Here is a 25,837-nt window from a genome sequence, read left to right on the forward strand (position 1 = left end):
GAATTCTACCAGAGGTACAAGGAGGAGCTGGTACCATTCCTTCTGAAACTATTCCAATCAATAGAAAAAGAGGGAATCCTCCCTAACTCATTTTATGAGGCCAACATCATCCTGATACCAAAGCCTGGCAGAGACACAACAAAAAAGAGAAACCGGGAGGCGGAACTTGCAGTGAGCTGAGATCTGGCCTGAGCGGCAGAGCAAGAAAAAAAAAGAAAACAAACAAACAAAAAAAAGGTGTCTGAAAGTGAAAAGCAAACATTGTATATAGTTTTAATAAAAATATAACTAACACACAACAAACCTAAGAAATAAAAGGAATTTACAAACAATGTATAATGTAATATAATATTTTGGCTTGAAATAATAGCCTGGATGTTCAACAAGCTCCTGGGAAACAGTTAGTGTTACATTAGGAATTGCGTAAGTGCAGTGAATGGAAAGCCCTGTACTGCATTTGTTTTTTCTCTGTTGCACACAAGTGCAAAAATACTGCTTGGGGCTAGTTTGCCTTCTGTGATCTTTTAGGTATGGTAACCATTTGTCCAAGATTTTCACCTGATATCCTGATATCAACATGGAGAGTCTTTCTTTTTACACTTGAAAGTATTCCCATTGGTAAAATAAATTACATGGTTAGATTCGGTTTAATCTATCACTATTATTTTTATATCAAAATGGGAAAGAGTCATATACCATGAATAGTAGGGCAAAAAAAAAAAAAAAAAGAAAGAAAGAAATGAAGGGAGAGGAAAATAGAAAAGGAGAGCGTAATACCTAGAAAAGCCAAATAATTGTTTCTAAAAGTTAAGCGTTTTTGAGGGATAAGTGGTAAGTTTCAGAAGTTCTCCCACAGTCTTTATGATGTTTAGATATTCAGGTATTACTGGAAGAGATTAACTAATGTGTGTGTCTCTAGCATATCAATCATTTCATTCATATTTTGAAAATATTAGAGTTCAAGAATGTATTCACTTTTGATTATACCATATATTCAGTATCTGTTAGGGTCTTGTTCATATTCCATGCTAAGCATTTTCCATTTTCTTCAAAAGTGTGTAAACTATTACTCTATTCACAGATACTTTTCAAAAGAACAATCTTTTAAATTTATTGCTTTTGGATTACATTTCCTCTTACTAATGATTCATAGCTGTCACTTATTAAGTACCTCTTTCCTTTTCCCTTAGATTTATTCTATTGTTCTTTATTATTTTCATTTTTTATTATTTTCCTTTCTCATGTAATTTGCTAACTATTTTAATAAGATAATCATTTAAGACTATAAGATTCCTAAGAATGCAGTTGAGGTTTGTTCAACGGGCTCCTGGAAATAATTGAAAATTATCTTTCAATGTAAATAGTCTAATGGAATGGTTCAGCAGTGTAGAGTAAAAACATTTAGGTAATTTCTTCCATAAACATGGAATGCTTCCTATAAATTCAGAAGTTCTTCTGATTTACAGTTGCCAATTTGAAAAATGTGTGGAAAAGATACTTTCATCAAACAAGTTGCCCACTCATTTTCTCTTTCTTTCCTTCTTCCCTGCCTCCCTCCCTCCTTCCTTCCTTCCTTTCTTCTTTCTTTTTTTTTTTTTTTTTTTTTTTGACAGAGTCTCGCTCTGTCGGCAGACTAGAGTGCAGTGGTGCGATTTTGGCTCACTGCAACCTCTGCCACCCGGGTTCAAGTCATATTCCGGCCTCAGCCTCTCGAGTAGCTGGGACTACAGGCATGCACCACCATGCCCAGCTAATTTTTGTATTTTTAGTAGAGATGGGGTTTCACCATGTTTGCCAGGATGGTCTCGATCTCTTGACTTTGTGACCTTGTGATCTGCCCACTTTGGCCTCCCAAAGAGCTGGGATTACAGGCGTGAGCCACCGTGCCCTGCCTGCCCACTCATTTTCTTAGAAACCATGAAATCTCAACTCAGATATTATAACTGGACTGAAACAGATTGTTATGAAAAACAAATCATATCTTTGTATTCTATCCAATAGAACACGAGGATACAGAAATCAACTTTGAAACAGATTTTAATATATCTGATTTGCATTTACTATTTTCAATAACAGCAAAAGATGGGTTGTAGAATTTATGGAATTCATCCAGAATCTCACAAATAATGTTAGAGCTGGTACTAGAATCTGCTTATGTTGCTCAGGATATTTCACACAACTGGTATTAGAAATGCATTATGTATTTTTTAACAGCAGAAATGAGAAAAGAATCTGAAAATTGTTAGCTGTTGGGTATAATCAGAAGGAAGAATATGCTTTCATATTTGATGATTCGATATGGCTTTGACCCAATTTGTGTCTGTATCTGACAGTGTTTAAGTCTCGCAGTCAGGCAACTGGAGTCTGAACAACCTTTCAAAGAAAGTCTGCATTTGAACTCTGATTTTAAAGGGGTAGTAATGTTCTCTCTTACTATTGAAAGTATAATATTGTGAAAAACAGAAAGCATATAAGTGTGCATCTTAATGGATAGCATACCTCTTTCTGGCATTTTAAATTGCTCTGATTTTGGCAGAAGCTTCCCCTGGTCATCAGGACCATGTCTGCATTCATCCCCAGTCTTTGACTGAGACAGCTCCTGGAGATCAGCTTTCAGGTCAGGCACTTAAAAATACAAAGATTATCAATTGAAGCAGGCAAACAAGAAAGATAATGATAATATTCTTTTCCTCAGTGTTATGAAATAAAAGGCTGTAGGCTATTGTGGCAATAAATGTGATGCAAAGATGTCCCACCTTTGTTTTCCTGTATTATGAAATCTTATCTTAAATGACAATCTGAGGAAAAATCAGACCACACTTACATTTCCTATACTTTACCATTGTGTATTATAAACAGTGAGTATCAGCTATCCAGGAAATCTGAAGACTGCCCAATGGATAGCATTTTAATCATAACGTAAATGTAATTTTCTGAAAGATTAGATGAATGTATTGGTAAGCCTATGACAAATCTTACAGTCCTGACCCTCATCACCTGTTGAGGTAACTTGAACATTTTTTGGTTAAAATTAAACAAACTTAGGTCCAAAGGCCCTATATGTAACTTTCCACAAATGAATTGCATTCAGAAAAAAAGTACTAAATATAACAGCAAAATCACTGTCTTCCACAAGAGTACAGGAACTTGAGTGAAAAAAAATTAATGGGTATTGTTGACAGTCATATTCTGGAACCCCCTTAACAGTGAATTGCTAAAATAATCCATGACCCAAGTTCTGTCAGTGTTTAACTTCAAAATACTATCTGTTGAGGAAATAATTTCTGTTTCATGATAATCTTATCGTACTTTGAGTTTTCTAATTATAAAAGTTTAAACAACTATTAAAAAGTCTCTTAAAAATATACTAATATAGCTACCTGTATGCCAATGTCCTGAATTATCCAGCTTTTACCAAACATACTGTCAAAAATGCAGAGCAAAGGAAACAATGGCTGTCAGTCATTGAGGTCTTTTCTGGAGTTGCTATCCTGCTTCACGGAACTGTGTTTTGTCCTGAGCCAATACTGAAGTACCTTGCAGTACAGACGCATTCAAGCATGAACATTTTAAGCAAAATCATTCATGTTTTCTAACACAGATGGTAGGAAGAACACAAACCTTGGAATGAAACATGAATTCCTTCTCCATGAGTCAAGTGTTCTTGGTAAGCCTCCATTTCAGAGCCTCAGTTTTCTTATTTATAAAATGGGACTAATATCCTTATGCAAACGGACTTTATTCAGAGTGTTATAAGGTAGGGTGACGGCATTCTACATGCTATTAAAGGGTGCATACAATACTGTGGACATCACAGCTGAGAAGATCAGACAACATTCTAAGAAGATCAAACTACTGAAATTTTGTACACCACATTAAACAGTTTCATCTGATTTAGCAAGGACTGTATTTTCAAGCATGCAAAATAAACCTCAAAGAAAAAGAGAAGATTCATTGTATCCAGGGACTGTATGAAGCTGCAAACTATACTCTTCACTTTTCCAGCCAACTTTCAGAAAGTGTTTGAGATCCTTTTCTAATGTTTTCTTTCCTCCTGTTACAGGTTTATGGCAAAATGCATGATGCATATATAGGCCTCTTCTGCCCACTGCACCCCCGCCCACCATAGATAGTATTCCTTCCCTTCCCAGCACCTTGAATCTCAGTTGCACCCCTGATCTTCTCTCTCCTGACCAGGTGTAGGATCCCGACTTTCAGTTGGTGGTTCCTCTTGCTGAGGTTTCTCATCACTGGGCTCCTGGAACCAGAGGTGTGTGTGTGTGCAGATAAAAAGTTTTGTTATCAATACATTTCAATAATATAAATATACAGAATACATAGATATATCTGATCATGAGTCTAAAGACATTTCTCCAACACTCTTCCACATACTTATACTTCATAAAGTCACTCTTCCCACAGAGAGGTTACTCTAAGACAGTTACCCTCAAGGGCCTTGGAAGCTGTTTTAATCTATGTTGGGATGAATGTGTGTAATCTTTGCAAATAAGCATGAGAAGGAAATCATAGGAAAAAAATCTGGGGAACACACGATCATCCATCCAGACAACAAAAGAACTTAATTCTCTTGGATTAGTCTTTCCTTCATTTTTATAGCAAGGGAGACCTTTACCAGTGAATCTCTACTGGTTCAACAACAATTACAAAACATATTTTTGTAACAAGTTACAAAAATAACTTTCTGCTAATAGAAAACATCAAAGGTTAAAGGGTATCCAGTTAGGAAAAGAAGAAGTCAAATTGTCCCTGTTTGCAGATGACATGATTGTATATTTAGAAAACCCCATTGTGTCAGCCCAAAATCTCCTTAAGCTGATAAGCAACTTCAGCAAAGTCTCAGGATACAAAATTAATGTGCAAAAATCACAAGCATTCTTATACACCAGTAACAGACAAGCAGAGAGCCAAATCAGGAATGAACTTCCATTCACAATTGCTTCAGAGAGAATAAAATACCTAGGAATCCAGCTTACAAGGGATGTAAAGGACCTCTTCAAGGAGAACTACAAACCACTGCTCAGTGAAATCAAAGAGGACACAAACAAATGGAAGAACATACCATGCTCATGGATAGGAAGAATCAATATCGTGAAAATGGCCATATTGCCCAAGGTGATTTATAGATTCAATGCCATCCCCATCAAGCTACCAATGAGTTTCTTCACAGAATTGGAAAAAACTGCTTTCAAGTTCATATGGAACCAAAAAAGAGCCCGCATTGCCAAGACAATCCTAAGTCAAAAGGACAAAGCTGGAGGCGTCACGCTACCTGACTTCAAACTATACTACAAGGCTACAGTAACCAAAACAGCATGGTACTGGTACCAAAACAGAGATATAGACCAATGGAACAGAACAGACTCCTCAGAAATAATACCACACATCTACAACCATCTGATCTTTGACAAACCTGACAAAAACAAGAAATGGGGAAAGGATTCCCTATTTAATAAATGGTGCTGGGAAAATTGGCTAGCCATAAGTAGAAAGCTGAAACTGGATCTTTTCCTTACCCCTTATACGAAGATTAATTCAAGATGGATTAGAGACTTAAATGTGAGACCTAATACCATAAAAACCCTAGAAGAAAATCTAGGTAGTACCATTCAGGACATAGGCATGGGCAAGGACTTCATGTCTAAAACACCAAAAGCAACGGCAGCAAAAGCCAAAATTGACAAATGGGATCTAATTAAACTAAAGAGCTTCTGCACAGCAAAAGAAACTACCATCAGAGTGAACAGGCAACCTACAGAATGGGAGAAAATTTTTGCAACCTACTCATCTGACAAAGGGCTAATATCCTGAATCTACAAAGAACTCAAACAAATATACAAGAAAAAAACAAACAACCCCATCAAAAAGTGGGCAAAGGATATGAACAGACATTTCTCAAAAGAAGACATTCATACAGCCAACAGACACATGAAAAAATGCTCATCATCACTGGCCATCAGAGAAATGCAAATCAAAACCACAATGAGATACCATCTCACACCAGTTAGAATGGCAATCGCTAAGAAGTCAGGAAACAACAGTTGTTGGAGAGGATGTGGAGAAATAGGAACACTTTTACACTGTTGGTGGGATTGTAAACTAGTTCAACCATTATGGAAAACAGTATGGCAATTCCTCAAGGATCTAGAACTAGATGTACCATATGACCCAGCCATCCCACTACTGGGTATATCCCCAAAGGATTATAAATTAGTCTACTACAAAGACACATGCACACGTATGTTTATTGCGGCACTATTCACAATAGCAAAGACTTGGAATCAACCCAAATGTCCATCAATGACAGACTGGATTAAGAAAATGTGGCACATATACACCATGGAATACTATGCAGCCATAAAAAAGGATGAGTTTGCGTCCTTTGTAGGGACATGGATGCAGCTGGAAACCATCATTCTTAGCAAACTATCACAAGAAGAGAAAGCCAAACACCGCATGTTCTCACTCATAGGTGGGAACTGAACAATGAGATCACATGGACTCGGGAAGGGGAACATCACACACTGGGGCCTATCCTGGGGAGGGGGGAGGAGGGAGGGATTGCACTGGGGAGTTATACATGATATAAATGATGAATTGATGGGTGCTGACGAGTTGATGGGTGCAGCACACCAACATGGCATAAGTATACATATGTAACAAACCTGCACGTTATGCACATGTACCCTAGAACTTAAAGTATAATAAAAAAATAAAAAAAAAAAAATAAAAAAAAAAAAAGATACTCACCGGCAGAGGCCCAATCAGCTCAGGAGGTGGTACACTTCCCCTTGGTCTAGGCCTATATGTTCATCTTCCTCGCCAAATCGTATTTCACACTGCAAACAGAATACTGTGAATTGGTAAATGCACTTGAAAGGACAGCTGTATTTGACCACTTCCATGACCAAACGTTAACTTGTCATTTTTTTTAAAAGTTTATAAATACTTTTTTTTTTTTTTTTTTTTTTTTTTTTTGAGACGGAGTTTCGCTCTGTCCCCCAGGCTGGAGTGCAGTGGCCAGATCTCAGCTCACTGCAAGCTCTGCCTCCTGGGTTCACGCCATTCTCCTGCCTCAGCCTCCCGAGTAGCTGGGACCACAGGTGCCGCCACCTCGCCCGGCTAGTTTTTTTTGTATTTTTAGTAGAGACGGGGTTTCACCATGTTAGCCAGGATGGTCTCAATCTCCTGACCTCGTGATCCGCCCGTCTGGGCCTCCCAAAGTGCTGGGATTACAGGCTTGAGCCACCGCGCCCGGCCAATATAAATACTTTCAAACTAAGTCTCAGGGTAAGTGTAAGTGTGTGCCTTCCAAATGCTTGCAAAGCCACTTCAGTTGGTCGAGCTAGATGAGCAATGCCTTATAGCTCCCGGCAAAAGACACAGGATATTTCCAATGAGGTTTGGTTTCACAGCTGAACTTTCCTCCATGGAGGCATTTAGGAAAATACGGCCAGAGAATTAAAACTACAGTGACCACGGCTTTTGTCACACACCCATTTGCTTGGCCCATTGCCCCCCTAAAATCAAGTTTTGTTGGAAGGCAGAGCACCGCCCATTCAAATCTCCACAGTGGAGTTGAGAAGTTGCCACACAGCACTGGGCCCTCTTCACTGTACACCTCTGCCAGGCGTTCTACAGACTTCAAGGCCACAGTCACCAACCCGCAGCGCTCCCAGTTCCCTTCCTTAATGCCCACCCCTCTCCTTCTTGGGTCACCACGGAGGAGTCTGGAATCTGTCCTCTGTCGAGGGTTTCAGAGACTCAGATAACCTGCCTCAGCATCCCCAGCACTCACCCCATCTTCATTTGACCCCTATCAACTACTCAGCTCACCTTCTTCCCTCGTTCTGACCCCACCACAACAAGGCCCACATTGGTGCCACCTCACGAGGAGAAGGACGAGCACCTTGAGACCCTTTGGCCTCCGAGGCCACGTACCACCCTGCCCTACACTCCAGAGGGCCGCTGGCTCCTCCTCACTCTCATTCACACTTCAAGACCTGGGAGGACTGGCCTGCGGACCTACCGGCTGCATCTCAGCAGGACAGAAAACGTCCTGACAGCAGGAACGCGACCCTCACACCTTCACAGATCCCTGGCTTTCACCACATGGGCAAGGGGTCCTACAGGAAGATGCCCAGTGAGCATGCGCAGTGAGGTCAGTGCCTGCCTAGTGGGCTGTGGCGCCCCTCCTCGCCCCACCCCAGCTCGCGCTGCGCAGTCCTCTGCCCTCTCCTAGGTTCCCACTGAAGACTTTGGAATGTGTCTTCTGGGGGCGGTTTCATATGCCTCTGGGACTCAAATACCACAAATCGTTTCCCCCTTCAAAACTCACTCCATGTTCACTAGGTCCTCCTCCCCTCTATGGCCCTCCTTCCTCCCCTGTCTGGGATCCCCACGACAGAAACGCCATGGCTGCATCACGCCGCCTGTTAGGAGGACGGGAACCTCAAGGCCCTTCCCCGTCGGAGGCCATAGACTGCATCGGCGGGCTCCTCCTCACACTCTCTCACACGTCAAATCTGGCAAGACTGATCTGCGGACCCTACTGCCTGACTCCTAGCCAACAGCATAGAAGGAAGTCACGATGTCTCCTTGCGCAGCTCTGCAGGGACAGAAGGCAGACAGCAAGGCACATGGACAAGAGACTTGGGCAGCAAGGGGCGTACACACTGAGTCAGGCACATGCAAGGCCAGCTGGGGTTTTCCCTCTCTCCCTCGGCCCGCATCCCTAAGGTGATTGTAGTAGAAGGAAAGAAACTAAGAGGCTTTGTTCTCTCTCTTGCCCTACCGTTCTCATGCATCCAGAAACACTGGGAACACATAGGTGACAGTCCTATGTCACCATTAGTGGAGGATGTGGTTCAGAAAGACCTTTTCTGACAGAAATAAATTACTTTAATATCTATGTTTATACATGCTTTTTTCTCATTTATATATGCATGGGTGCCTGTCATGTTGCAGGAAATATGTGGGATGCTGAAAATGTGAAGACCAACGAACCACACGTGGTATGTACCATGGAGGTTACTACACTGTGGTGGGGAAGACAAACAGTTAAACCGAAGAGCAGTTGAGCTGCAATGGAGAAACACAGGGAACAGATCCAGGGGAGTAAAGAACAATGAATGTAGTGGCCAAGAAGCAGGGCGAAACAACACAATTTCTCAAGAAGATAATATTTCTCCATTGCCTTTGCACCGTTTTTGAAAATGAGTTTATCATGTCTGTGAACCTATTTCTGGACTCCATTCTGGTCTGTTGATTTTTCCCCAGTACCACGTTCCCTGGGTTACTACAGAATTAACATGACTCTTGATATTAGGTAGTGTGAGTTCCCCAAAGTTATAGTTCAGAATCGCTTTGGTTGTTCTGATTCATTTTCCTTTCTATATGATTTTGAAAAATGACTCCAATGAAGTGGATTGTATAAATTCATGCAGTTTCCCTTTGAAGGGCAGCAGATCAATGTGTTAGTGGCTACAGGAGAACATGGGGGAAGAAGGTGAGTTCCCCTTTAGCTTGGGGAATTATCCCATTTAGAGGGAGCAGTTGGTAGTTCAGGAGAGAGGGATGATCATTGCAGGAGCAAAACTCCTGAGAAGGTGAGAGACATGGGATCCTGAGCTGAGGTGAGGGACTGGCATCAGCTAGGAGCATTGTATGCAGAAGGGCGATGGAGAATGCCACGGCAAGCATGGGCAGACTGGGTTTGGGAAGCTCTAAGAGTTCCCAGCAGATCGCTTCTCTCCTCTGAATGCATCATTACGGGAGGTCATTCAAATGGAAGAGAGTTTGTAGCATTGTGTGGGTGTTTATATAACTATAGAGAAAGTTTCTGTCATCTCAGAGAATACATCCATCATCATTAACAGAATATTCCTAGAAATATGAATGTTGAAGGTGCTTCTGGTGAGCTCTCAGACAGGAATGGGGAACACGTTATTGGAAACGTGGACACACAATCCTTGTAAGAAAGTGGCAGAGAATTTGGCTAGATTGCATTCTCTTATATGCAGAGTAGAACTTGTAAGTGACGAAATTGCATATGTAGCTAAGAACATTTCTAAGCAAAGTATTGAAGTTGTGGCCTGGTTTCTCCTCGCTGCTGGTTGCAAAATGCAAGGGAGGAGAAATAAATCAATGGCAGAACTGCTGAGCAAAAAGGAATCAGCCCTTGATTATTTAGAGGACTCTCAGCCTATCCAGATAGCAAGCTCTGGAAATAGGGCCAAGGGTGTAGTGGGACAATTGATTGCTAAAGAAATGAGGTATGTGAGTCATGGATCCAGTCAACCATTTCAGCAGAATGCAGGGAAGGAGATGCATTTATCCAGGAAAGATCTATGGAGGACCCAGTGACTGTTGGCATGGATGCCATGAATTGCATCAGAGGCCAGCATGTTTTGGGGATTTTATACCAAAGGAAGCACAGCCAGCCTGGAATGAAAGGAATAGAAATGGGACAAAATAAAGGAAGAGTGACTTTGAGGCTAGAGCTACAGATGCAGAGGCTGGCAAGCCGCCGCTGCCTCTGTAGGCCAAGAGAGCAGCGACCTGGGGGACAGGAATCCAGACACTTCCTCCCGAGCTCCAGATGGCAGAGCCACCTCCTCGATTTCAGGGAACAGGGCTTCTGCCCAGGGTCGAGGGAGCAGGGCTAACACTCAGGTCCAAGAGGGCAAAACTGCCACCACAGTAGGCCCAGAGGACACAGCATCAAGCCAAAGAGGACCATTCTGAAGCCTTAAAATCTCATGGAATTTGCCCTGCTAGGTTTCAGACTTGCTTGTTCCCCATGACTGCTTTTCTTCTTCCATCTTCTCCATTTTGGAATGGGAATGTTTCTCCTATGCCTGCACCTTCAGGCTGCTTGAAAGCAGATAACGTCTTGTCTGGTTTCACAAGTTCACAGATGGAAAAAATTTTGTCCCAGGATACAACATACTCTGAATCTCACCCTTTCCTGATTTTGATTATATTTGAATGATATTTGGGATTTAAAGTTGATGCTAGAAAGAATTTTGAGGATGTTGAGATGAAGTGAATGCATTTTAGATGTGAGAGGACATGAATTTTGAGGTGCCAGATGGTGGATTTTTATGTGTTAAATCATGCCCCCTTCAGAAATTTATTCAGGCATAAATCATAGATACTGTAGTGTTCCAGACCACCACAATAAACAAGTCACACACATTTTTTGGTTTCCTAGTGCATATAAACGTGATGTTAATTTTATGTTCTCACTCATAAGTGGGAACTAAGCTATGTGGATGCAAAGGCGTAAGAATGATACAATTGACTTTGAGGACTCAGGGGAAAGGGTGGGATGGGGGTGAGGGATAAAGGACTAGAAATTGGGTTCAGTGTATACTGCTCAGGTGACGGGTGCACCAAAATCTCACAAATCACCACTAGAGAACTTACTCATATAACAAAATACCGCCTGTTTCCCAAAAACCTATTGAAATAAAATATTTTAAAAATAATAAAATAAAATAAAATAAAAGTGATGTTTACACTACACTACAATCTGTTAACTGTGCAATAGTATTATGTCAAAAAAAGTACAATGTATCAAGCTTTTTGTGTATGTTTGCTACCTTAATTGGAAAATACTGTATTGCTAAAACATGCTAAAGATCACCTGAGCCTTCAGTGAGTTGTAACTTTTGGACTGGTAGAGGGTGTTGTCTGGATGTACATGGCTGCTGACCGACTAGGGTGCTGGTTTTTGAATGTCGGGTGGCTGTGGCAATTTATTTTCTTTTTTATTTACTTTTTAACAAGCCAATACTACATGGAGGGCTGTGGCAATTTCTTAAAATAAGACAACAATGAAATTTCCTCCACTGATGGACCCTTCCTTTCAAGAAAAATTTTTCCACAACAGGCAATGCTGCTTGATAGCATTTTACCTACAGTAGTACTCCTTTATAAATTAGTCAGATCTCTCAAATCCTGCCATTACCTAATCAACTCATCCTTTGCTGTCATTTCCACAGTGTTCAAATCATCTTCAAGGTGAGTAGATTTCACCGCAAGAAACTACTCTCTTCATGCATCCATAAGAAGCAACTCCTCACAGGTTAAAGTTTTATCATGAGATGGCAGTAGTTGAGTCACCTCTTCATGCTCCACCCTTGTTCTCTTTCTATTTCCACCATGTTGGCAGGTACTTCATCCACTGGAGCCGTGAACCCCTCACAACCATCCATGAGGGAATACACGCTCTGCTGTCGTTATGTGGGGTGTTCTCTATGTGTCACTTAGATCCAGTTAGGCCATGGTGCCATTCAGTTCATCTATATGTTGCTGACTTTTTCCATTGGTTCTGTCTGATTTGATTATGTATTTTAAAGCTTTGTAGTTGAGTTCTGTGCAAAAAAAGAGGTAATATAGCAGGTCTGAAACTGCTATCCTTAGAAAGGCCAGCTTGTAAGATTGGCCCTTGCCTGCCACCTGTGAACTTGATTTTGGGAGGTTTCCCACCATTCTCCATCTGATAAGAGTGGTTTACTCTTCCAAAACTGTTTGTTCAAGCAATGTGTTTAATGTTGAACATCAGCCTCCCTTCTAGGAATCTGAAATGTTATTGTCTGCTAGGCAGAGAGTGCCTATGTGACCAGTCCCCAGTAAAAACCTGGGGCACTCAGTTTCTAATGAGCTTCCCTGGTAGATAACATTTTACACATGTTATCATGGTTCATTGCTGGAGAGACAAATTGTGTGACTTCATTGGGAAGGGACTCTTGGCAGCTTTTGCTGGTTCCCACCAGACTTTGCCCAGTGGTCTTTCCCCATTACTGATTTAGCTCAATATTCTTTTGCTGTAATAAGTCTTGGTCATGAGCACACCTATACACTGGGTCCTTATAGGCAATCACTGGAAGTTAGGGTGGTCTTGGGGATCCCTGACACACTGGCAGCAACAGTGTGATTCACCAGCAAGACCCTGACTCACTAAAATATGATGAAAGCCTTCTTTGAATAAAGAATGAAGAAGCAGACATGACGAAGCTGTACTGGGAGACTGTGGATTTGCCCCTAATAGGAAGCAGCAGCCAAGCTGTTGTCTGTTGTGAAAAATACATGTACTCACAGCATTTCACAGTAATCCCTCCAACGGCATGAGAGTTGGCCCACTGGATCCCTGAGCCGCTGTTCTATGCTGAATAATGCGGTGGCGGGGGGTGGGGGGCAGCGGGGGAAAGGTGCAGCCAAGTGCTGCCTTTGGCTTTTGTTTTCTCCTTCAGGCAGGAGGAGAAAGTACTCAAATGTTGCCAAAGCTGAGCTTTTAGTAGGCAAAAATCCTGAAAGTTTGATTGCTCTTTCCTCCAAGTGGGAGAGAAAAACATCAGTTTTCTGGGCTTAAGTAAAGACTTAGATAAAGGAAAAAAATGGAGGGGGCAAACAGGCCAGGTGCAGTGGCTCACACCTACAATCCCAGCAAATTGGGAGTCTGAGGCAGGACAATCACTTGAAGCCAGGAGTTTGATACCAGCCTGGACAACATAGTGAGACCTCACGTCTGCAAAATTTTAAAAATTAGCTGAGCATGGTAGCACCATATGTAGTCCCAGCTACTCAGGAGGCTGAGGTGGGAGAATCACTGAACCACAGAAGGTCAAGGCTGCAGTGAGCTGTTATCATCCCACTACCCTCCAATCTGGGTGAGGCAGCAAAGCTTTGTCTCAAAAAAATAAATTCATTGGTGACGTAATAAAAGACCAATGATACTAATATTTTCTGAGCTAAATCATGAGATGGTATCAGTTTATTCAGATCCAGAGTCAGAGGAAATGGACAATGGGGAAAGAGAGTGGAGTGTGGAGGGGAGGTGAAGGTGTGTGGGGCAGGGAGGGAGGTCTGGGGCAGACAGGGGCAAGGAATAATGGGGAAGAGCAGAAAGCAGAAGTTCAGAGATGTGAGAATAGAAGCTCACACTTCTGGATACTTACTCTAGCTCACACTTCTGGATACTTACTCTAAGCCATATATTTTAGTGCTTCTCTCTCTCTCTCACCCCCCATTTATATATATATATATATACATACACACACACACACACACACACACACACATCCACTGTATTTTAAATTATATATGTGTATATATATATATATATATATATATATATATACACATACACACACACACACACACACACACATATCAGTCACTTAGTGCTCATAGCAACACTGTCAGATGTGTGTTACTAATGTTATCATCTCTTATTATAGAACAGGAAACTGAGACACATTAAGAGACTAAGGAACTTGCCCAAAGTCACCTTGCCAGCAAGGGCAGAGTCAGATTGGTACCCAGGCTGGAGAGGGGTATACAGACACAAGCAATCCAACCCTGACACTCTAAAATGTGCTGTAGTGTGGAATGGTCCTCCAGATCACAAGACAGGTGAAAGTGTCCAGCAGTATTTATGAGATGACATTATCTGTGTGTAGATTGAACATGAGGTCTCTTGAGTGTATTCGATAACACAGGGTGATGAGTCAATACCAGGAAAGCACAAATGCAATCTCTGGTCCATATTAAGCTTTCTGTATGTGTTTGCTTCCATGGATTTTAGCAGCAACATCCCTGTCACTGTCATTATGGGAAATAGCTTTGGTATATTAAACAAAACAACAGATACAGTTTATTATTATTATTATATTTTAAGTTCTGGGATACATGTGCAGAATGTGCAGTTTTGTCACATACACATGCCATGGTGGTTTGCTGCACCTATCAGCCCATCACCTACATTAGGTATTTCTCCTAATGCTATCCCTCCCCTAGTCCCCCACCCCCCGACAGACCCCAGTGTCTGATGTTCCTCTTCGCATGTCCAGGTGTTCTCTTTGTTCAACTCCCACATATGAGTGAGAACATGCAGTGTTTTATTTTCTGTTCCTGAGTTAGTTTGCTGAGAATTATGGTCTCCAGATTCATCCATGTCCCAGCAAAGGACATGAACTCATCGTTTTTTATGGATGCATAGTATTCCATGGTGTATATGTGCCCCATTGTCTTTATCCAGTCTATCATTGATGGACATTTGGGTTGGTTCCAAGTCTTTGCTATTGTGAACAGTGCTGCAATAAACATACATGTACATGTGTCTTTATAGTAGAATGATTTATAACCCTTTGAGTATATACCCAATAATGGGATTGCTGGCTCAAATGGCATTTCTGATTCTAGATCCTTGAGGAATCACCACACTGTCTTCCACAATGCTTGAAATAATTTACACTCCCTCAAACAGTGTAAAAGCCTTCCTATTTCTCCACATCCTCTCCAGAATCTGTTGTTTCCTGAGTTTTTAACGATCACCATTCTAACTGGCATGAGATGGTATCTCACTGTGGTTTTGATTTGCATTTCTCTAATGACCAATGATCATGAGCGTTTTATATATCTGTTGACTGCATAAATGTCTTCTTTTGAGAAGTGTCTGTTTATGTCTTTTGCCCACATTTTGATGGGGTTGTTTGTCTTTTTCTTATAAATTTGTTTAAGTTCTTTGTAGATTCTGGATATTAGTCTTTTGTCAGATGGATAGATTACAAAAATCTTCTCCCATTCTCTAGATTGCCTGTTCACTCTGATGACGGCTTCTTTTGCTGTGCAGAAGCTCTTTAGTTTAATTAGATCCCATTTGTCAATGTTGGCTTTTGTTGCCATTGCTTTTGGTGTTTTATTCATGAAGTCTTTGCCCATGCCTATGTCCGGAATGGTATTGCCTAGGTCTTATTCTAGGGTTTTTATGGTTTTAGGTCTTATATTTAAGTCTTTAATCCATACTGAATTAATTTTTGTATAAGGTGTAAGGAAGGGATCCAGTTTCAGTTTTCTGCATATGGCTAGCCAGTTTTACCAACACCATTTGTTAAATAGGGAATCCTATGCCCACTGCTTGTTTTTGTCAGGTGTGTCAAAGATCAGATGGTTGTAGACATGTGACGTTATTTCTGAGGCCTCTGTTCTGGTCCATTGGTCTATGCAGCTCTTTTGGTACCAGTACCATGCTATTTTGGTTACTGTATCCTTGTGGTACAGTTTGAAGTCAGATAGTGTGATGCCTCCAGCTTTGTTCTTTTTGCTTGGGATTGTCTTGGCTATATGGGCTCTTTTTTGGTCCCATATGAAATTTAAAGTAGTTTTTTTTCCAATTCTGTGAAGAAAGTCAATGGTAACTTGATGGGGATAACATTGAACCTATAAATTACTTTGGGCAGTATGGCCATTTTCACCATATTGATTCTTCCTATCCATGAGCATGGAATGTTTTTCCATTTGTTTGTATCCTCTCTTATTTCCTTGAGCAGCGTTTGTAGTTCTCCTTGAAGAGGTCCTTCACATCCCATGTAAGTTGTATTCCTGGGTATTTTATTCTCTTTGTAGCCATTGGCAATGGGAGTTCACTTATGATTTGGCTCTCTGTTTGCCTATTATTAGTGCATAGGAAAGTTTGTGATTTTTGCCCATTGATTTTGTATCCTGAGATTTTACTGAAGTTGCTTATCAGCTTAAGGAGATTTTGGGCTGAGACCATAGGGTATTCTAAATATACAATCATGTCATCTGCAAACAAATTTTTGACTTCTGAAAATTTGACTTCCTCTCTTTTTATTTGAATACCCTTTATTTCTTTCTATTGCCTGATTGCCCTGGCCAGAACTTCCAATACTATGTTGAATAGGAGTGGTGAGAGAGAGCATTTTTGTCTTTTGCCAGAATAAAACCGATTTCTTTGAGAAATTGCCAAGCTGCTTTCCACAATGGCTGAACTAATTTATATTCCCACCAGCAGTGTATAAGCAAGCATTCCCTTTTCTCTGCAACCTCGTCAGCATCTGTTATTTTTTGACTTTTATTATAGCCATTCTGATTGGTGTGAGATGGTATCTTAATGTGATTTTTCATTTGCACTTCTCTAAATGATTAGTGATGTGCATTTTTTCATGTTTGTTGGCTGTATGAATGTCTTCCTTTGAAAAGTGTCTATTCAGATCCTTTGCCTACTTTTAATGGGGTTGTTTGTTTTTCACTTGTAAATTTGTTTAAGTTCCTTATAGATTCTGGATAGTACACCTTTGTCAGGTGCATCGTTTGCAAATATTTTCTCCCATTCTTTAAGTTGTCTGCTTCTTGATTATTTCTTTTATTGTGCAGAAGCTCTTTAGTGCAATTAGGTTCCACTTGTCAACTTGTGTTTTTGTTGAAATTGCTTTTGGAATCTTCATCATTCAATAAAGTTTCAGGATACATAATTAGTGTACAAAAATTAGTAGCATTTCTATACACCAATAACGTCCGAGCTGAAAGCCAAATCAAAATACAATTCCATTCACAATAGCCACAAAAAAAATCATAGGAATAGAGCTAATCAGGGAGGTGAAATATCTCTAAAACAAAAATTACAAAACACAGCTGAAGGAAATCAGAGATGACATAAACAAATGGAAAAACATTCCGTGTTCACCGGTAGGAGTATCGGTATTGTTAAAATGGCCATAATACCCAAAGCAATTTACAGATTCAATGCAATCCTATCAAACTGCCAATTACATGTTTTACAGAATTAGAACAAAGTATTCTAAAATTCATATGGAACCAAAACAGAGGTGGAATAGCCAAAGCAATTCTAAGCAAAAAGAACAAAGTTGGAGGTATCACACTATCTGAATTCAAACTATACTACAAGGATACAGTAACCAGAACAGCATGGTACTTGTACAAAAACAGACACATGGACCAATAAAACAAGTTATGGAGCCCAGAAATAAAGCCACACACCTACAACCATCTAATCTTCAACAAAGCTGACAATGACAAGCAATGAGGAAAGGACTCCTTATTCAATAAATGATGTTGGGATAATGGGCTAGCCATATGCCAAAGATTGAAACTGGACCCCTTCTTGTCACCATATGCAAAAGTCAACTCAAGGTGGACTAAAGACTTAAATATGAAACCTAAAACTATGAAAATCCTAGAAGAAAACCTAGGAAATGTCATTCTTGATATAGGCCCTGGTAAAGATTTCACGACAAAGTTTGGATTTCTTTTTCAGACAGTTTGCTATTTCAGTGTAGACACAATACCAGTTTTTGTACATTGATGTTGTATCTTGCAGCTTTTCTAAATACACTGATTAATTCTAATAGGTTTTTGGTGGAGTCTTTATGGTGTTCTGTGTATATGATAGTATTATCTACAAACAGGAATTATTGGACTTCCTCCATTGTAATTTAAATGCCTTGTATTTCCTTTTCTTACCTAAATGCTCTGACTAGAACATACAACATCACTATGTTGAATCAAGTGATGAAAATGGGTATCCTTGTCTTGTTCCATATCTCAGAGAAAAGGGTTTAAACTTTTTTCCCATTCAGTATGGTGTTAGCTGTAAATTTGTCATTTATGGCCTTTATGGTATTGAGGTATGTTTCTATTGTACATAGTTTGTTTTAGGGTTTTTATTATGAAGATATGTTGAACTTTAATGCTTTTTCAGCATCTTGAAATGATGTCATCATTTTTGTCCTTCTGTTAATGTGATATATCAGATTTATTGATTTTCTTTTTTTAATATACTTTAAGTTCTGGGTTACATGTGCAGAACGTGCAGTTTTGTTGCAATGTTATACATGTGCCATGGTGGTCTGCTGCATCCATCATCCCGTCACCTACATTAGGTATATCTCCTAATGTCATCCCTCCTCTAGCCTCCCACCCCCCATAGGCCCCAGTGTGTGATGTTCCCCTCCCTGTGTCCATGTGTTCTTACTGTTCAACTCCCACTTATGAGTGATAACATGCGGTGTTTGGTTTTCTGATCTTATGATAGTTTACTGAGAGTGATGGTTTCCAGCTTCATCCATGTCCCTGCAAAGGACATGAACTCATCCTTTCTTATGGTTGCATAGTATTCCATGGTGTATATATGCCACAATTTCTTTATCCAGTCTATCATCAATGGGCATTTGGGTTGGTTGCAACTCGTTGCTATTGTAAACAGTGCCAAAAGAAACATACATGTACAAGTGTTTTTATCATAGAATGATTTCTAATCCTTTGGGTATATGCCCAGTAATGGAATTGCTGGGTCAAATGGTATTTCTAGTTCTAGATCCCTGAGGAATCGCCACATGGTCTTCCACAATGGTTGAATTAATTTACACTCCCATCAACACTGTAAAAGCAATCCTATTTTCCCCCAACTTCTCCAGCATCTGTTGTTTCCTGACTTTTTAATGATTGCCATTCTAACTGGTTTGAGATGGTATCTCATCGTGGTTTTAATTTGAATTTCTCTAATGACCAGTGATGATGAGCATTTTTTATATGTCTGTTGCTTGAATAAATGTCTTCTTTTGAGAAGTGTCTGTTCATATTCTTTGCCCATTTTCTGATGGAGTTGTTTGTTTTTTTTCTTGTAAATTTGTTTAAGTTCCTTGTAGATTCTGGCTATTAGCCCTTTGTCAGAAGGATAGATTGCAAACATTTTCTCCCATTCTGTAGGTTGCCTGTTCACTCTGATGATAGTTTATTTTGCTGTGCAAAAACTCTTTAGTTTAGTTAGATCCCATTAGTCTATTTTAGCTTTTGTTGCCATTGCTTTTGGTGTTTTAGACCTGAAGTCTTTGCCCATCCCAGTGTCCTGAATGGTATTGCCCAGGTTTTCTTCTGGAGTTTTTATGGTTGTAGTTCTTATGTATAAGTCTTTGAACCATTTTGAGTTGATTTTACTATAAGGTGTAAGGAAGGGGTCCAGTTTCAGCTTTCTGCATATGCCTAACCAGTTTTCACAACCCATTTATTAAATAGAGAATCCCGTCCCCATTGCTTGTGTGTGCCAGGTTTGTCAAAGATCAGGTGGTGGTAGATGTGTGGTGGTATTTCTGAGGCCTCTGTTTTGTTCTATTGGTCTACATATCTGTTTTGGTACCAGTACCATGCTGTTTTGGTTACTGTAGCCTTGTAGTAAAGTTTGAAGTCAGGTAGCATGATGCCTCCAGCTTTGTTCTTCTTGCCCTGGATTGTCTTGGCTATGCGGGCTCCTTTTTGGTTCCATATGAACTTTAAAGTGGTTTTTTCCAGTTCTGTGAAGAAAGTCATTGGTAGCTTGATGCGGATGACATTGAATATATAAATTACTTTGGGCCGGAAGGCCATTTTCACGATATTGATTCTTCCTATCTATGAGCATGGAATCTTTTTCCATTTGTTTGTGCCCTCTCTTATCTCCTTAAGCAGTGGTTTGTAGTTCTTAAAGAGGTCCCGCACATCCTTTGTAAGTTGGATTCCTGGGTATTTTATTCTCTTGATAGCAATTGTGAATGTGAGTTCATTCATGATTTGGCTCTCCGTTTGTCTGTTATTGGTGTATAGGAATGCCTGTGATTTTTGCACATTGATTTTGTATCCTGAGATTTTGTCAAAGTTGTTTATCAACTTAAGAAGGTTTTGGGCTAGGACAATGGGTTTTTCTAAATATACAATCATGTCATCTGCAAACAGGGACAATTTGACTTCCTCTCTTCCTATTTCAATATGCTTTATTGCTTTCTCTTGCCTGATTGCCCTGGCCAGAACTTCCAATACTATGTTGAATAAGAGTGGTGAGGGAGAGTATCCTTGTCTTGTGTTGGTTTTCAAAAGGAATGTTTCCAGTTTTTGCCCATTCAGTATGATATTGGCTGTGGGTTTGTCATAAATAACTCTTATTATTTTGAGATGCATTCCATCAATACCTAGTTTATTGAGAGTTTTTGGCATGAAAGGCTGTTGAATTTTGTCAAAAGTCTTTTCTGCATCTATTGAGATAATCATGTGGTTTTTGTCTTTGGTTATGTTTATGTGATGGATTACGTTTATTGATTTGCATATGTTGAATCAGCCTTGCAACTCAGGGATGAAGCCGACTTGATTGTGGTGGATAAGCTTTTTGATGTGCTGCTGGATTCAGTTTGCCAGTATTTTATTGGGGATTTTCTCATCAATGTTTATCACAGATATTGGACTAAAATTCTCTTTCTTCTGCCTCTGCCGGGCTTTGGTATCAGGATGATGCTGGCCTCATAAAATGTGTTAGGGAGGATTCCTTCTTTTTATGTGTATTGGAATACTTTCAGAAGGAATGGTACCACCTCCTCTCTGTACCTCCGGTAGAATTTAGAGGTGATTCCGTCTGGTCCTGGACTTTTTTTGGTTGGCAGGCTATTAATTATTGCCTCAATTTTAGAACATATTATTAGTCTATTGAGGCATTCAACTGCTTCCTGATTTTGATTTGTGAGGGTCTACGTGTCCAGGAATTTATACTTTTCTTCAAGATTTTCTAGCTTATTTGTGTAGAGGTGTTTATAGTATTCTCTGATGGTAGTCTGTATTTCTGTGGAACGGTGATGATATCCCCTTTATCATATTTATTGCATCTATTTGATTCTTCTCTCTTTTCTTCTTTATTAGTCTTGCTAGTGGTCTATGTATTTTGTTTATCATTTCAAAAAATCAGCTCCTGGATTCATTGATTTTTTTAAGGGTTTTTGTGTCTCTGATGCCTTCAGTACTGCTCTGATCTTAGTTATATCTTGTCTTCTGCTCGGTTTTGAATTTGTTTGCACTTGTTTCTCTAGTTCTTTTAACTGTGATGTAAGGGTGTCCTTTTTAGATATCTCCTGCTTTCTCTTGTGGGCATTTAGTGCTATAAATTTCCCTCTACACAATGCTTTAAATGTGTCCCAGAGATTCTGCTTCATTGTGTCTTTCTTCTCATTGGTTGCAAAGAACATCTTTATTTCTGCCTTCATTTCATAATATACCCAGTAGTCATTCAGGAGCAGGTTGTTCAATTTCCATGTAGCTGTGTGGTTTTGAGTGAGTTTCTTAATCCTGAGTTCTAACTCGATTGCACTGTGGTCTGACAGACAGTTTGTTGTGGTTTCTGTCAGCTCACATTTGCAAAGGAATGTATTTTTTTTATACTTAAGTTCTAGGGTACATGCGCACAGCGTGCAGGTTTGTTACATATGTATACATGTGCCATGTTGGTGTGCTGCACCCATTAACTCGTCATTTACATTAGATATATCTCCTAATGGTACCCCTCTCCCTTCCCCCCTCACCACAATAGGCCCCAGTGTGTGATGTTCCCCTTCCTGTGTCCAAGTGATCTCATTGTTCAATTCCCACCTATGAGTGAGAACATGCGGTATTTGGTTTTCTCATCTTGCGATAGTTTGCTGAGAATGATGGCTTCCAGCTGCATCCATGTCCCTACAAAGGACGCAAACTCATCCTTTTATATGGCTGCATAGTATTCCATGGTGTATATTTGCCACATTTTCTTAATCCAGTCTGTCACTGATGGACATTTGGGTTGATTCCAAGTCTTTGCTATTGTGAATACTGCTGCAATAAGTGTAAGTGTGCATGTGTCTTTTTGCAGCATGATTTATAATCCTTTAGGTATATAACCAGTAATGGGATGGCTGGGTCAAATGGCATTTCTAGTTCTAGATTCTTGAGGAATCGCCACACTGTTTTCCACAATGGTTGAACTAGTTTACAATCCCACCAACAGTGTTAAAGTGTTCCTATTTCTCCACATCCTCTCCAGCACTGCTTGTTTCCTGACTTTTTAATGATTGTCATTCTAACTGGTGTGAGATTGTATCTCATTGTGGTTTTGATTTGCATTTCTCTGATGGCCAGTGATGATGAACATTTTTTCATGTGTCTGTTGGCTGCATAAACGTCTTCTTCTGAGAAGTGTCTGTTCATATCCTTTGCCCACTTTTTGATGGGGTTGTTTGTTTTTTTCTTGTAAATTTGATTGAGTTCGTTACAGGTTCTGGATATTAGCCCTTTGTCAGATGAGTAGATTGCAAAAATTTTCTCCCATTCTCTAGGTTGGCTGTTCACTCTGATGGTAGTTTCCTTTGCTGTGCAGAAGCTCTTTATTTTAGTTAGATCTCATTTGTCAATTTTGACTTCTGTTGTCATTGCTTTTGGTGTTTTAGACGTGAAGTGTATGCCCATGCCTATGTCCTGAATGGTATTACCTAGGTTTTCTTCTAGGGTTTTTATGGTATTAGGTCTAACATTTAAGTCTCTAATCCATCTTGAATTAATTTTCATATAAGGAGTAAGGAAAGGATCCAGTTTCAGCTTTCTACTTATGGCTAGCCAATTTTCCCAGCACCATCTATTAAATAGGGAATCCTTTTCCCATTTCTTGTTTTTGTCAGGTTTTGTCAAAATCAGATGGCTGTAGATGCGTGGCATTATTTCTGAGGGCTCTGTTCTGTTCCATTGGTTTATATCTCTGTTTTGGTACAAGTACCACGATGTTTTGTTTGCTGTAGACTTGTAGTATAGTTTGAAGTCAGGTAGCATGATGCTTCCAGCTTTGTTCTTTTGGCTTAAGATTGTCTTGGCAATGCAGGGTTTTTTTTTTTTTTTTTTTTTTTTTTTTTTTTTTTTTTTTTTTTTTTTTTTTTTTGGTTCCATATGAACTTTAAAGCAGTTTTTTCCAATTCTGTGAAGAAACTCATTGGCAGTTTAATGGGGGTGGCATTGAATCTATAAATTACCTTGGGCAGTATGTCCATTTTCAATATTAATTCTTCCTATCCATGAGCATGGTATGTTCTTCCATTTGTTTGTGTCCTCTTTTATTTCACTGAGCAGTGGTTTGTAGTTCTCCTTGAAGAGGTCCTTTACATCCCTTGTAAGATGGATTCCTAGGTATTTTATTCTCTTTGAAGCTATTGTGAATGTGAGTTCATTCATGATTTGGCTCTCTGTTTGTCTGTTACTGGTATATAAGACAGCTTGTGATTTTTGCATATCGATTTTTATCCTGAGACTTTGGTGAAGTTGCTTATCACCTTAAGGAGATTTTGGGCTGAGACCATGGGGTTTTCTAAATATACAATCATGTCATCTGCAAACAGGGACAATTTGACTTCCTCTCTTCCTATTTCAATACGCTTTATTGCTTTCTCTTACTGGATTGCCCTGGCCAGAACTTCCAGTACTATGTTGAATAGGAGTGGTGAGAGAGCGTATCTTTGTCTTGTGCTGGTTTTCAAAAGGAACACTTCCAGTTTTTGCCCATTCAGTATGAATTTGGCTTTGGGTTTGACATAAATAACTCATTGGTTTGAGATGCATTTCATCAATACCTAGTTTATTGAGAGTTTTTGTCATGAAAGGCTGTTAAATTTTGTCAAAGGCCTTCTCTGCATCTACTGAGATAATCATGTGGTTTTTGTCTTTGGTTCTGCTTATATGCTGGATTACGTTTCTTGGTTTGTGTATGTTGAACCAGCCTTGCATCCCAAGGATGAAGCTCACTTGATCATGGTGGATAAGCGTTTTGATGTGCTGCTGGATTGGGTTTGCCAGTATTTTATTGAGGATTTTTGCATCGATGTTCATCAGGGATATTGGTTTAAAATTCTCTTTTTTTGTTGTGTCTGTTCCAGGCTTTGGTATCAGGATGATGTTGGCCTCATAAAATGAATTACGGAAGATTCCCTCTTTTTCTATTGATTGGAATAGTTTCAGAAGGAAAAGTACCAGCTCCTCCTTGTACCTCTGGTAGAATTCGGCTGTGAATCCATCTGGTCCTGGACATTTTTTGGTTGGTAGGCTATTAATTATTGACTCAATTTCAGAGCCTGCTTGTGTTCTATTCAGGGATACAATTTCTTCCTGGTTTAGTCTTGGGAGAGTGTAAGTATCAGGGAAATTATCCATTTCTTCTGGTATTCTAGTTTATTTGCGTAGAGGTGTTTATAGAATTCTCTGATGGTAGTTTGTATTTTTGAGGGGTCAGTGGTGATATCCCCTTTATCATATTTTTATTGCATCTATTTGATTCTTCTCTCTTTTCTTCTTTGTTAGTCTTGCTAGTGGTCTATCCATTTTGTTGATCTTTTCAAAAATCCACCTCCTGGATTCATTGATTTTTTGGAGGGATTTTTTTGTCTCTATCTCCTTCAGTTCTGCTCTGACCTTGGTTATTTCTTGCCTTCTGCTAGCTTTTGAATGTGTTTGCTCTTGCTTCTCTAGTTCTTTTAGTTTTGAAGTTAGGGTGTCAATTTTAGATCTTTCCAGCTTTCTCTTGTGGACACTTAGTGCTATAAATTTCTCTCTACACACTGTTTTAAATGTGTCCGAGAGATTCTGGTATGCTGTAACTTTGTTCTCATTGGTTTCAAAGAACATCTTTATTTTTGCCTTCATTTCATGATGTACCCAGTAGTCATTCAGGAGCAGGTTGTTCAGTTTCCATGTAGTTGAGCGGTTTTGATTGAGTTTCTTAGTCCTGAGTTCTAGTTTGATTGCACTGTGGTCTGAGAGACAGTTTGTTATAATTTCTGTTCTTTCACATTTGCTGAGGAATGCTTTACTTCCAACAGTGTGGTCAATTTTGCATTAAGTGCAATGTGGTGTTGAGAAGAATGTATATTCCATTGATTTGGGGTGGAGAGTTCTGTAGATGTCTATTAGGTCAGCTTGGTGCAGAGTTGAGTTCAATTCCAGAATATCCTTGTTAACTTTCTGTGTCATTGATCTGTCTAATGTTGACAGTGGGGTGTTGAAGTCTCCCATTATTATTGTATGGGAGTCTAAGTCTCTTTGTAAGTCTCTAAGGACTTGCTTTATGAATCTGGGTGCTCCTGTATTGGGTGCACACCTATTTAGGACAGTTAGCTCTTCCTGATGAATCGATCCCCTTACCATTATGTAATGGCCTTCTTTGTCTCCTTTGATCTTTGATGGTTTAAAG

The 25,837-nt window shown here is 39.8% G+C and overlaps 1 pseudogene; it reads right to left on the bottom strand.

The window, feature by feature from the left end:
• Window positions 1-1,316: 1,316 nt before the first annotated feature.
• Window positions 1,317-6,843, bottom strand: LOC115892046 (annotated as a pseudogene).
• Between the last annotated feature and the right edge of the window lie 18,994 nt (window positions 6,844-25,837).

The sequence above is a fragment of the Rhinopithecus roxellana genome, chromosome 7 (genome assembly GCF_007565055.1).
Source record: "Rhinopithecus roxellana isolate Shanxi Qingling chromosome 7, ASM756505v1, whole genome shotgun sequence".
Taxonomy (NCBI): Eukaryota; Metazoa; Chordata; class Mammalia; order Primates; family Cercopithecidae; genus Rhinopithecus; species Rhinopithecus roxellana.